The following is a 12684-nucleotide window of genomic DNA, read 5'->3' on the forward strand; positions in this document are numbered from 1 at the left end:
AGAAAAAAATCAGGTCCGGCTATAAAAAATTAGTTCGTTTGTGTCTTCGCAAAAATGTCACCCTGTATACGCTTTTGAAAACTCTAATATGAATTTTACAAATTAGACAAATAGGCAATAAAAATGACATATTTTTTTCCCACATGATAACTTAATTATTTATAAAAAAATCAAACTTGACTATGAATAATAATTAAAAGTTTGGTAAAGTAAACCATAGATTTTAAAAAATTTACTTTTATTACAAAAATTAATTTTTTTGAACAAATATTTAATTTATTTTACCACCCAATCAACTGATTTATTCAAACTAGAAAAAAATCAGGCCCGGATTTAAAAAATTATTTCGGTTTGGTCTTAGAAAAAATTTCACCCTGTATACGCTTTTTGAAAACTCTAATATGAATTTTACAAATTAGACATATAGGCAATTAAAATGGCATATTTATTTTTCCCCACACGATTACTTAAATTTGTAACGATCCGAAATAAGTATACCTTTAATTTAATAATATTTATTTCTCTTTTAATTCACACCGATTACTTGCATGACGTAATCATAATAATAAGTGGTCACCGCGAGAAAACTTTTTAAATTCAATTTTCAAACGCAACAAATTCCATAACGAAAGTCATTTTTCTGATAATCCACCGACTAACTGTCACTGTCTAATAAATCATTTTAAAATTTACTTGTGCATACAATCTGGTTTCACACAATAATTTTGGTAAGTGTTCATTAAATATTTCCTTTCCTTTCGGTTTAATAATGGCTGTCCATCGATAAAAGAAAACGTTTGTCTTACGGTATAAATTGTTACAGGTTTTGGAATGTGAAAAAGTCACAAAAAGTCCTGACTTTTTGGCCAGATTTTGCGAGGTAGCGTATATTGTTAGGACGCTCTCGTTTTGATATGCCGTTAATTTGAGACCAATTCAATTTAAGACCGTCTAGTTTGAGGCCTGTACGAATAAAGTCAACCATATTTTGATTGTTTTACAATTGTTTATCCTGTTGCTGAATTTCCACTATATACCCATTTGAAAAACTAAAGTAATAAATTTTATTAATATTTCTCATCGATTCGGAATGTGACGACAGAATCCAGCTTATTTCCTGTTTTTTTTTTTGAAAATTGAATATTTAGTTTCTAAAGAATTTTGTTAGAATACTCTGCTACATAATATTATATTATTTCTTATTTGTGAAGACTAAGAAAGCTTTCCGGCGTCCAAAAATAAGTTAATTACATAGTAAATAATAATAATATCTTCTTTTTCGTTTTGATAAAATTATAATTTTTTTGTTATTTAATTGAACGATAAATATACCATACTCTAACGTTATTACCGTTGTTCACTATTCCTAGTTTTTTTATACTTAATTCTATTCCAGATGATGAGGTGTATCTAGATGATATAGTAAAGGTAGTTAACCTCCTAATAAATATTTCATATATTTTTTTTTTGTGTAATCTGACTATGTATACCATGTTTGTTTTGTGTGGTTTCCATGTTTCTTCTAGGTTAGCTGAAAGATATGGTGGCGCCCGCTGAAGATTGGAAAATAAGACCTGACACCGATCGTTGTACTAAAATATTTTTTTTTATTTGATTTTCATAATTTGATCTGATAAACAGCATCACATCTCTAATAACATCCATAAGAATCCATCCCTATAATCTCTAGAGACTAGAGCTACCGTGGTATTTATATGTGTTAGCTTCCTCCAGTGTGTTTCTCATTTTTTTTATCATTTTATTTGAGTGAAATCTCACCATTCTATGAATCGACACTATAGTGTTGCTACAAATTTTTATTAAAAATCTTTGTCAAAATCGGAATTTAAACCTAAAAATGAAAAAAAAAAAAAGATGAGATCACGGTTTAACTCGCAACAACGTTCCATTTAATTTTTTTTTTCTGAAATTTTTACAGCACATATCTCTTACCATTGTGAAGACTATGACAATTGTTGTAGACTTTCAGTCTTCTTCTCGTAAAAGTTATGAATTTTTAAAAATAAAAGGTGCAGATTCGTGAATTGCAAAGTTAAATCGCAAAAATTTAAAATTTATCTATTTAATCACGTCTATGTTAAACTATAGAGTCCAAAGAGAAGTGTTATGGGGGGTTTTAGATCTAGACGTGTTATAGAAAAAAAAATGGTGAAACTTTTAATTTTAAGAAAAACGTTGCTTAATTTTTTTTATTTTTATGGTAAAATTGCGATTTTGACAAATTTGATTTTTTAATAAAAAATTAAGTAATCGTGTGGGGGAAAAATAAATATGCCATTTTAATTGCCTATTTGTCTAATTTGTATATTAGAGTTTTCAAAAAGCGTATACAGGGTGAAGTTTTTTCTAAGACCCAAACGAACTAATTTTTTAAAGCCGGCCAGATTTTTTTCTATTTTGAATAAATCAGTTGATTGGGTGGTAACATAAATCAAATATTTATTTAAAAAAATTAATTTTTGTAATAAAAGTTAATTTTTTTTAATCTATGGTTCACTTTACCAAATATTTAATTCATAGTCAAATTTTATTTAAAAAAAAAATAAGTAATCGTGTGGGGAAAAAAATAAATATGTCATTTTAATTGCTTGTTTGTCTAATTTGTAAAATTAATATTAGAGTTTTCAAAAAGCGTATACAGGGTGAAATTTTTTCTAAGACCCAAACGAACTAATTTTTTAAAGCCGGACCTGATTTTTTTTTAATTTGAATAAATCAGTTGATTAGGTGGTAATATTGTAACGATTGGCCCAAATAAGAGACACATCGATCTGACCGTTTAAAAATTATAACTAATATAAATTTATGTCAAAATGCGAAACTCGCCCTGTATATTATTAAACAATGGGAGCAGACACTTTTTAATGGTCATTTGTTATTCCCCATAGAGGCCTCTATACGAGGTAGGAGTATGTACAGTTCCTTATGACTCACCCTGTATACTTAGGTATTTTTTATTTCTTCGGTTTCATTCAAAGTTGGTTGCTCGCACGTCTCTTTATCTTCTTGCCAATTCTCATTTCCCTCTATTTCCTTTTGTTGGTCTGTATTTAACAGATCGAAGTATTCCGCCCATCTCTTTAATTTTTTCTGTTGTTTCTCCTAGAAGCAAACCTTTGCTGTTTTTGCAATATTTTGTATTATTCATTTTAGTTTCTCTGAGTTTCTTAACTTCTTGGTAATTATTTTTTACATATTTGCTTACGTAGGCTTCCTCTATGTTCTTCAATTACTTTTTTCTAGCTGTTTTTTTCTTCTTTCTGCAAATTCTCTTAACATCTCTTCTTCTAGCTACATAGTTTTCTATCGTATTTTGGACAAGAATAAAAAACCGCTAAACGCCGTAAAAATGAGTGGCGCATACAATATCCCCCGCTACAAAAAAACTGATATGGATATTATGTGGCGCGAAAATGTATTTTCATTTTGATACAAAAACAAAATTCTAGTTTTATTTTAAAAGATTTTTTTCATGATATTTGCCCAATTTGAAGTAAAACGCGTCACAAAAGAGTAACTTTGATACAGTTTGAATTTTGAAACTCTTGTGGCGCGTTTACTTCAAATTTAGCAAATATTATGAAAAAATCTTTTAAAATAAAACTAGAATTTTGTTTTGCATTAAAATGAAAATACATTTTCGCGCCACGTAATATCCATATCAGATCTTTTGAGGTCCATGTCACCAGCCCCCCCCTTTTTCGATTTGAGGGTTAAAAAAAAGCTCATTCGTTTGTATTGCGTTAGTACTGGATTGTATCACCCTTCATTCGTTTGTACTGCCCCCACCCTTTTAAATCTGCCTGGAGGGGCTGGTGACATGCCATCCCCCCTTTCGATTTAAGGGTCAAAAAAAAGCTCATTGGTTTGTATTGCGTTAGTACTGGATTGTATCACCCTTCATTCGTTTGTACTGCCCCCACCCTTTTAAATCTGCCTGGAGGGGCTGGTGACATGCCATCCCCCCCTTTTTCGATCTGGGGGTCCGGGATGGGTATGTTCGTTTGTACTGCGTTAGTATCGGATTGTATCGCCCTTATTTTGTTTGTACTGCCCCCACCCGTCTAGATTGGCCTGGGGGGGCCAGTGACATGCTACCCTGTACTCTGCACTTTTTGCCTTCTAAATGTCGAAAATAGGCTATTTCGTTTGTACTGCGTTAGTACTGGATTGTATCACCCTTCATTCGTTTGTACTGCCTCCACCCTTTTAAATCTGCCTGGAGGGGCTGGTGACATGCCATCCCCCCCTTTTTCGATGTGGGGGTCCGGGATGGGTATGTTCGTTTGTACTACGTTAGTACCGGATTGTATCGCCCTTATTTTGTTTGTACCGCCCCCACCCGTCTAGATTGGCCTGAGGGGCCAGTGACATGCTACCCCTCTACTATGCATTCTTTGCCATCTGAATGTCAAAAATAGGCTATTTCGTTTGTACTGCGTTAGTACTGGATTGTACCGCCCTTATTTTGTTTGTACTACCCCTACCCTTCTACATTTAAAACAGAGAAGGATTAGTGCTAGGAGTAAGGACACAAAATCAGCCAAACATTGCACATAGTAACACCGTGGGTGTAAAATTTGGTAAATTCGTCAAAAATGAAACGAATTAAATTTTGAAACTGAAAAACAGGCTTACAAGCCACTCTCCACGGGGAATGGAAATTTGAAAAATGGTACATGTATTTGTTGGAGATATTTTGAACATCATTTTCAATCAGAAATCAGAGCAGCGACCTTGTCTTTTCCTACTAGGAAGAAATTTATCCATCCCCTCAATAAATTTTACAGTTTCAGACGCTATCGATATGATTATCAAAGATCTTATGCGGCGTATTCCGAAATGCACTCTTCGTTGTACAATTTCAACCTCTCTGGATAACTGATTAACTGAAACATACATACGGCAGAATTCATTGGAATCGAAAATTATTAAAAATATGTATTTGGAACATTAAATGAAAAGTTCCCACAATCAATATCTTTCTTACCATCTAATGTCAGAGACCAGATAACAATAATTGCAGCTGCTATGTTCTGGCAATTTGTTTTCTAGAAAGGTTTGTATTGTTCATTTATGACTGCAATAAGATTCAGAATTTCCGTAGGTATTTCATTATTTGTAAAATAAATATAGTGTCAAAAACTTGCTTATACATTTGACGCACTGTCCGTCAACGTGTTAATTGACTCTACAGATTCAGTGCCAAAACGAGACATTTTTATAGAAAAATATTTGCAAGTATATTAAATGCCAAACTGACCTATTAAATAAACAATGACATTGCAATTTTCGATTTCTACTATGGAATTATCGCTGTATAGACCAGGGCGGATCTGTTTTGAGGTGGATGTGAGAGGTGGCATTCCGATTTTTGCAGATAAAATTAGGTGACAACTTCAGTAATTATAATTGACTCACGCTCCTTCTCAAATATGTTTGGAACATTATTAAAAAAATTTAAATATTTAAAAATTTCGAAAAACATCGATTTTTTTCAACTTTCATTGCTTGTAACTTAAAAACGATTCATTTTGGAACAAAGTCATAGGGAAATAAAATAAAGATAATTGAATTTTGTATGATATACGACACGACTGCTATAAAATATCTTAAATGATTATCCTTTCTGCAAAATAGCAATAAATACAAAATAAGAGGGCAAAATAAGCCTCTTCTTATTCAATGTTTTTCAACCACTTTGGTTGCACTTAGAACCTTCGTATTTTACTTAGAAAGTTCTTACAACATACTCAATCCGTCCACCAAATTTTATTAAAATCGACATAATAGATTTTGCATAATAATTTTGCAATCTAAATTTTTTTAGAAAAGTTCAAATTTTTTAAAACCTTTCTGAACAAAAAGTAGACCTGTTAGAAGTTTGCAAATTTTTTTACATATCGAGAGGTACTTTACCAATCCAATACACTTTACAAAATTAAAATCGGATTATTTAAGCGGCCTCAGCACTGTTATTAAGTATATAAACAATTTTTTTGCTTATAAACAAATATAGTGAAGACGTTTGAGTTGGAATAAATTCATTTTCTCGAGAATGGGCAACTCTGGAGATAAATCCCTAAACAGGTCGATTTTTATATTTAAATTATAATTTTTGGGATATCTATCATACTACTAACGTCATCCATCTGGGTGTGATGACGTAATCTATGATTTTTTTAAACGAAAATGTGGGTCGTATGCTAGCTTATTTGAAACATTATTCAATTCTCTATTTATTACATAATTATTTATACAGGGTGCCCAAATTTTTTTTTAATTAATTGAGACAAACAGAAGAAAGTATTTAATTTAATTAATTCGAGATACATTTTACTGTTGTCCTAAAACAGAAAAAAATGTTTATTTGATAAATAACAGAAAAATGAATTTATTCGTATTTATTAACTCAAACGTCCTCACTGTATTTGTTTATAAGCCAAAAAATTGTGTATAACTTTAAAACATTGCTGAGGCCGATTAAATAAACCAACTTAAGTTCTGTAAAGTGTATTAGATAGGTAGGGCGTATCTTTATATGCAAAAAAATGAGCAAACTTCTAAATAATGGTCTACTTTTTGTTCAGAAAGTTTATAAAAAATTTTAACTTTTTTAAAAAAATTTAGATTGCAAAATTATTATGCAAAACCTATTAAGTGTATTTTATAGTCGTATATCATAAAAAATTCAATTATCTTTATTTTATTTCCCTACGACTTTGTTCCAAAATGAATGGTTTAAAAACGATTGAAAATTTTTCAACAGAGAGGTTGAAATTGTACAACGAAGAGTGCATTTCGGAATGCGCCGCATGAGATCTTTGATTTTCATATCGATAGCGTGTAAAACTGTAAAATTTATTGAGGGGATGGATAAATTTCTTCCTGGGAGGAAAAGGCAAGGTCGCTCCTCTGATTTCTGATCGAAAATGGTGTTCAAAATATCTCCAACAAATACATGTACCATTTTTCAAATCGGTAGCGTAGAACTACTCCGAGATCCATCTGAGGGTGTAACTTTCCATTCCCCATGGAGAGTGGCTTCTTTCCCTGTTTTTCAGTTTCAAAATGTAATTCGTTACATTTTTGACGAATTTACCAAATTTTACACCCGCGGTGTTACTATAATAGTTTTGGCTAATTTTGTGTCCTTACTCCTAGCATTAATCCTCCCCTGTTTTAAATGTAGAAGGGTAGCATGTCACTGGCCCCCCAGGCCAATCTAGACGGGTGGGGGCGGTACAAACAAAATAAGGGCGATACAATCCGATACTAACGCAGTACAAACGAACATACCCATCCCGGACCTCCAGATCGAAAAAGGGGGGATGGCATGTCACCAGCCCCTCCAGGCAGATTTAAAAGGGTGGGGGCAGTACAAACGAATGAAGGGTGATACAATCCAGTACTAACGCAGTACAAACGAAATAGCCTATTTTCGACTTTCACAAGGCCAAAAGTGCAGAGTAGAGGGTAGCATGTCACTGGCCCCCCCAGGCCAATCTAGACGGGTGGGGGCAGTACAAACAAAATAAGGACGATACAATCCGATACTAACGCAGTACAAACGAACATACCCATCCCGGACCTTCAGATCGAAAAAGGGGGGGATGGCATGTCACCAGCCCCTCCAGGCAGATTTAAAAGGGTGGGGGCAGTACAAACGAATGAAGGGTGATACAATCCAGTACTAACGCAATACAAACGAATGAACCTTTTTTTGACCCTCAAATCGAAAAAGGGGGGGATGGCATGTCACCAGCCCCTCCAGGCAGATTTAAAAGGGTGGGGGCAGTACAAACGAATGAAGGGTGATACAATCCAGTACTAACGCAGTACAAACGAAATAGCCTATTTTCGACTTTCAGAAGGCAAAAAGTGCAGAGTAGAGGGTAGCATGTCACTGGCCCCCCCAGGCCAATCTAGACGGGTGGGGGCAGTACAAACAAAATAAGGACGATACAATCCGATACTAACGCAGTACAAACGAACATACCCATCCCGGACCTTCAGATCGAAAAAGGGGGGGATGGCATGTCACCAGCCCCTCCAGGCAGATTTAAAAGGGTGGGGGCAGTACAAACGAATGAAGGGTGATACAATCCAGTACTAACGCAATACAAACGAATGAACCTTTTTTTGACCCTCAAATCGAAAAAGGGGGGGATGGCATGTCACCAGCCCCTCCAGGCAGATTTAAAAGGGTGGGGGCAGTACAAACGAATGAAGGGTGATACAATCCAGTACTAACGCAATACAAACGAATGAGCTTTTTTTTGACCCTCAAATTGAAAAAGGGGGGGCTGGTGACATGGACCTGATCTTTTGTAGCTGGAATATTGTATGCGCCACTCATTTTTACGGCGTTTAGCGGTTTTTTATTCTTGTATCAGGAGTTTTTCAAAGTTATTTATAAATTAAATGTATAAAGTTGAATGCAATGTTTTTCGATTACACGTTAAGCTTTATAAATGGTCGCCTCTGTCGCATTATCTCCCAAATGATCTAGTGTCCATAGAATGTACACTAGATTTTTTTCTATTCGAAATAGATTAAAAAAAATATTGGGATGGCCGGTAAACGAACTCGGATTGCCCGTTGCCAGATCAAATTAGCGTCGTAATCACTACAACTACATAAACCATTTAGGGAATAATCGTTAATTGGATTATACATTTGTAGCTTAATAACTTCTAAACGGCTTAACCGATTTTCGGTCGCCTCTGTCGCATTATCTCCCAAATGATCTAGTCTCCATAGAATGTACACTAGATTTTTTTCTATTCGAAATAGATTAAAAAAAATATTGGGATGGCCGGTAAACGAACTCGGATTGCCCGTTGCCAGATCAAATTAGCGTCGTAATCACTACAACTACATAAACCATTTAGGGAATAATCGTTAATTGGATTATACATTTGTAGCTTAATAACTTCTAAACGGCTTAACCGATTTTGTTCACTAAACATGAGTTTGAAAGGTATTGACAAGTAGTATCTTATGCCTCTAAGGTAAAGTATGATAACTAAAGCTATTACAGGAATTATTGAGCTTGAAAAACCGTTTTTCCCATAAGAAATAGATTTGATCATACTTATGAAGCCTATATCTTAAAATTTCGAATTTTCCCGGATATAATGTATACACCGTTAGATTCGTCTAGAGTCCTTCTACAAACGCTCAGTTATTGGAGTAATTCGTAGGTTGAAATTTTCAGTAATTGTTGAAAAACCAAAATTTTCAAAATTTAGTTTTTTAGTTTTTCGGCTATACTGAGCCGTGTGTATGTCTGATCCTGACAGCTTAGACACCATTTGAAAGCTTAACTCAGCGCTATTGATTTGGTATATTTACTGTTCTCCTGTCTCTTCTTGAACCGAAGATATATACCGGCAAAAAATATGCCGTTTTGTACCTACCAAGTCATACAATTGGCTTATGGGTAGTCAAAACTCACAAACTACACCGGTTCTGAATCCGCCCTCACCCCCTCGTCAAACACAGAAAAAAAATTCAGATCGGTTTAACTTTTCCACACACATACATACATACATATCCACAAATATTTTCCCTTTTTTAAATAAAAATTGACTTACATTTCTGAGCTCGGTAACTTTTGAACGGTATAACCGACTTTCAAAATTAGACATGAGTTGGAAAGGTAATGATCGCTTCTATTAGAAACCGCAAAGGTCGGAGTTAAATTTTCGAAGTTTTTGGGAGTTTTGGGGACGAGAACGAAAAACAGGCCCTAAATAGGAAGGGCCGTAAAATCCACACCCTTGGACCAAAATGGATGGTTGAGATATGAATGGGTGAGTCTTTTCCTGAACTTTAAGAAGGGAGTTGGCCCAATTTTCAATTCAGTCAGATTTAGAAAATCGAAAATTTCGTGTAGATATATAGTGTCGCGTGTAGGGGGTGTAGGTTAGGGTGGGTCGAAAAAAATCGATATTTTTTTTTCGGATCGTAATACCGCGGAAAAGTTGCTAAATGGTATGACTAAAAAGGGGAAAAAATATTAAAATTATCGGATGTTATCTTCCGTTCGCGCATAAGCTCTAAAGTTTTGAAAAAAATAATTTTTTTTTGAAAATTTGTAATAATTTTTTTTTACGATATTTAATATGTAATAGTGAAAAATTTCATCTACGACACACTAATAAAGTAATATAAAAATACCGGTATTGCACTTCAACATCTTCCGTTCGCGCATGGACATCCAAATATAGCCAAAATACAAGAAAATCGGATTTTTGTCCTATTTTCTTTTCATGTATAGTTACAGATATCAATAATGTAATACCTAATATCTGATTATACATGTTCTGATAGTTAAAGAAAAAAATTCAGACGTAATTAGGCTTGGTTTTTCGATCGCGCACAGCGATACAAAACTTACTGTCAGCGCCACTAGCGGGTCAACGACCCACGCCGCGTCACGTGATACCCCCTCTCCGCTGCAGGCAGCCATTACACTGGTCCGCCGCGCAATTTTGTGTGCCAGTCTGCTGTTGTCTCTTGAGTGCGGTGGATGTGTTGCGTAGTGTGTGTTCCAAATTTCATATTTTGGTGTAGTTTTTTGAACAATTGTGCAATGAATGATGGCATTATCAAAGACAGTGATCACTAGACAAGAATTCCAGTGTCCGTTTTTCGGTACACCAAGAGACTTGCCGCCTAACAAGCTCCCTATAGGAGAGGACGTTCTTCGATGTATATCGAATGAGAGGTATAATTTAGCAGTTAAAGTAAACAACAAAAGAGTTAGTTTTGGACAAGTAGCCAATACAGTAGCTGGCAAAATAGTGTGTTTGTACAATAGAGCATCAATTCCCACCGTAAGTGATAAGAGAGTAGTACAACTGTTGACTGCACTGCATGACAAGTATTATAGTTTAAGAAAATCTCATACTCGAGACAAAAACAAGGAAGTCTTTAAGAGAAACCTTGATGATTTTAAGAAAAAATGCTGTTTGCTTTTTGACATTGCGGCATGCAAATGCCCCATTGCCCTTGAATGTACCTGTCATAAAACATCGGATCAATGCCAGTGTATCTGCTCAATAACTTGTACTTGTGAAAAGCTTAAAAAAATACCTTTACTTGAGCTGAAATTTATCTATTCACTACGCACTCACGGCATTGGCAAAATTGGAGGTGTGGACTTAAATGAAACAAAGAAACGTGCCAAATCTTTACAGAGGAAATCTCGTTCCAGCTGTCCAAAACCAAAAGTAGATGTCCAAGTTTCCGAAACTGAACAACGTGATGAATCCTTGACCTCCAGTGACGATTGCAGTGACAGTGACCAAGAATTCATACCTGAATCTCCAAAAAAGAAATCCGGTTGGCAAATGAGGATTAACCTTAAATCTACTGCATTAACTAGTGATCGTTACGGTGTTTCCGATCGTGCTACAGCAGCAATAGCCTCAAGTGTTTTGCAGGACGTTGGCGTGGTAACTAATAGCGACAATTCACAAGTAGTTGACAAGTGTAAAATAAGAAGAGAAAAACACAATGTTAGGGCTGATTTGTCCAGTTCTATAACAGAAAATAAGCTAATTGGGCTATATTTTGATGGCCGTAAAGACGACACTATTGTGGTACAAGTGGCACATTCAAAACGATTTAAAAGAGTGGTAAAGGAGGAACATTACGTGCTTATACAAGAACCTGGTAATATATTTCTGGGTCACGTGACCCCGAATTCAGGAAGTTCAGAGGATATTGCGACCTCTATTATATCCTATTTGACAAGCAATGACATTTCTTTGGACGAATTAGTCGTTATTGGCTGTGATGGCACCAATGTTAACACCGGATTGAAAAACGGTATAATACGCCGTATTGAAACACACTTAGGTAAGCCTCTGCAATGGGCAGTTTGTCTTCTTCATTTTAATGAACTACCCTTCCGCCATTTATTTCAGTATTTAGATGGTAAGTCGACCGGGCCAAATTCTTTGAAAGGACCGATTGGTGGGAAATTGATCAAATGTGAAACACTTCCAGTAGTGCAGTTTGAAAGTATTGATTGCCAAATCCCTGAGATAGACAAAAAAACTCTTAGTAAGGATCAGAAGTATTTGCTGGAAATATCAGAAGCGATTAAATCAGGTGAATGCCCAAAAGATTTATCAATCAGGGATCCAGGACCTTTGTCTCACTCAAGGTGGCTAACAACAGCGAACCGTGCTTTAAGACTCTACATTAGTCAAGAAAATCCAACTGCTGAGTTCCAGGAAATAGTAATATTCATTCTGAAGTCATATATGCCGATGTGGTTTTGTATTAAGAAGACCAAACTTTTTACTGATGGCCCTAAGCTCGTGCACCAATGTATTGAAACCTCAAGATATCTTAAAGATGAACTCAAAGCTGTAATTGACCCAGTTATAGAGAGAAATGGGTTCTTTGCGCATCCAGAACATGTTATGATTACTATGACTCAAGATCCCAGAAAACATATAAGAGAACTGGGCCTCCGCCGCATCATTAAGGCAAAAGAAAGAGACCAAAAGAGGAAAACAATTCGAACGTACGTGGCACCTAAGCTAAACTTTTCCGCAACAGACTACACGGAATTAAATTATTGGACAAACTGTGAATTTTCTTCGCCGCCTCTATTGAAAGATGTCACTGATGATGAACTGA

This window comes from Diabrotica virgifera, chromosome 1, assembly GCF_917563875.1.
Source record: "Diabrotica virgifera virgifera chromosome 1, PGI_DIABVI_V3a".
Lineage (NCBI taxonomy): Eukaryota > Metazoa > Arthropoda > Insecta > Coleoptera > Chrysomelidae > Diabrotica > Diabrotica virgifera.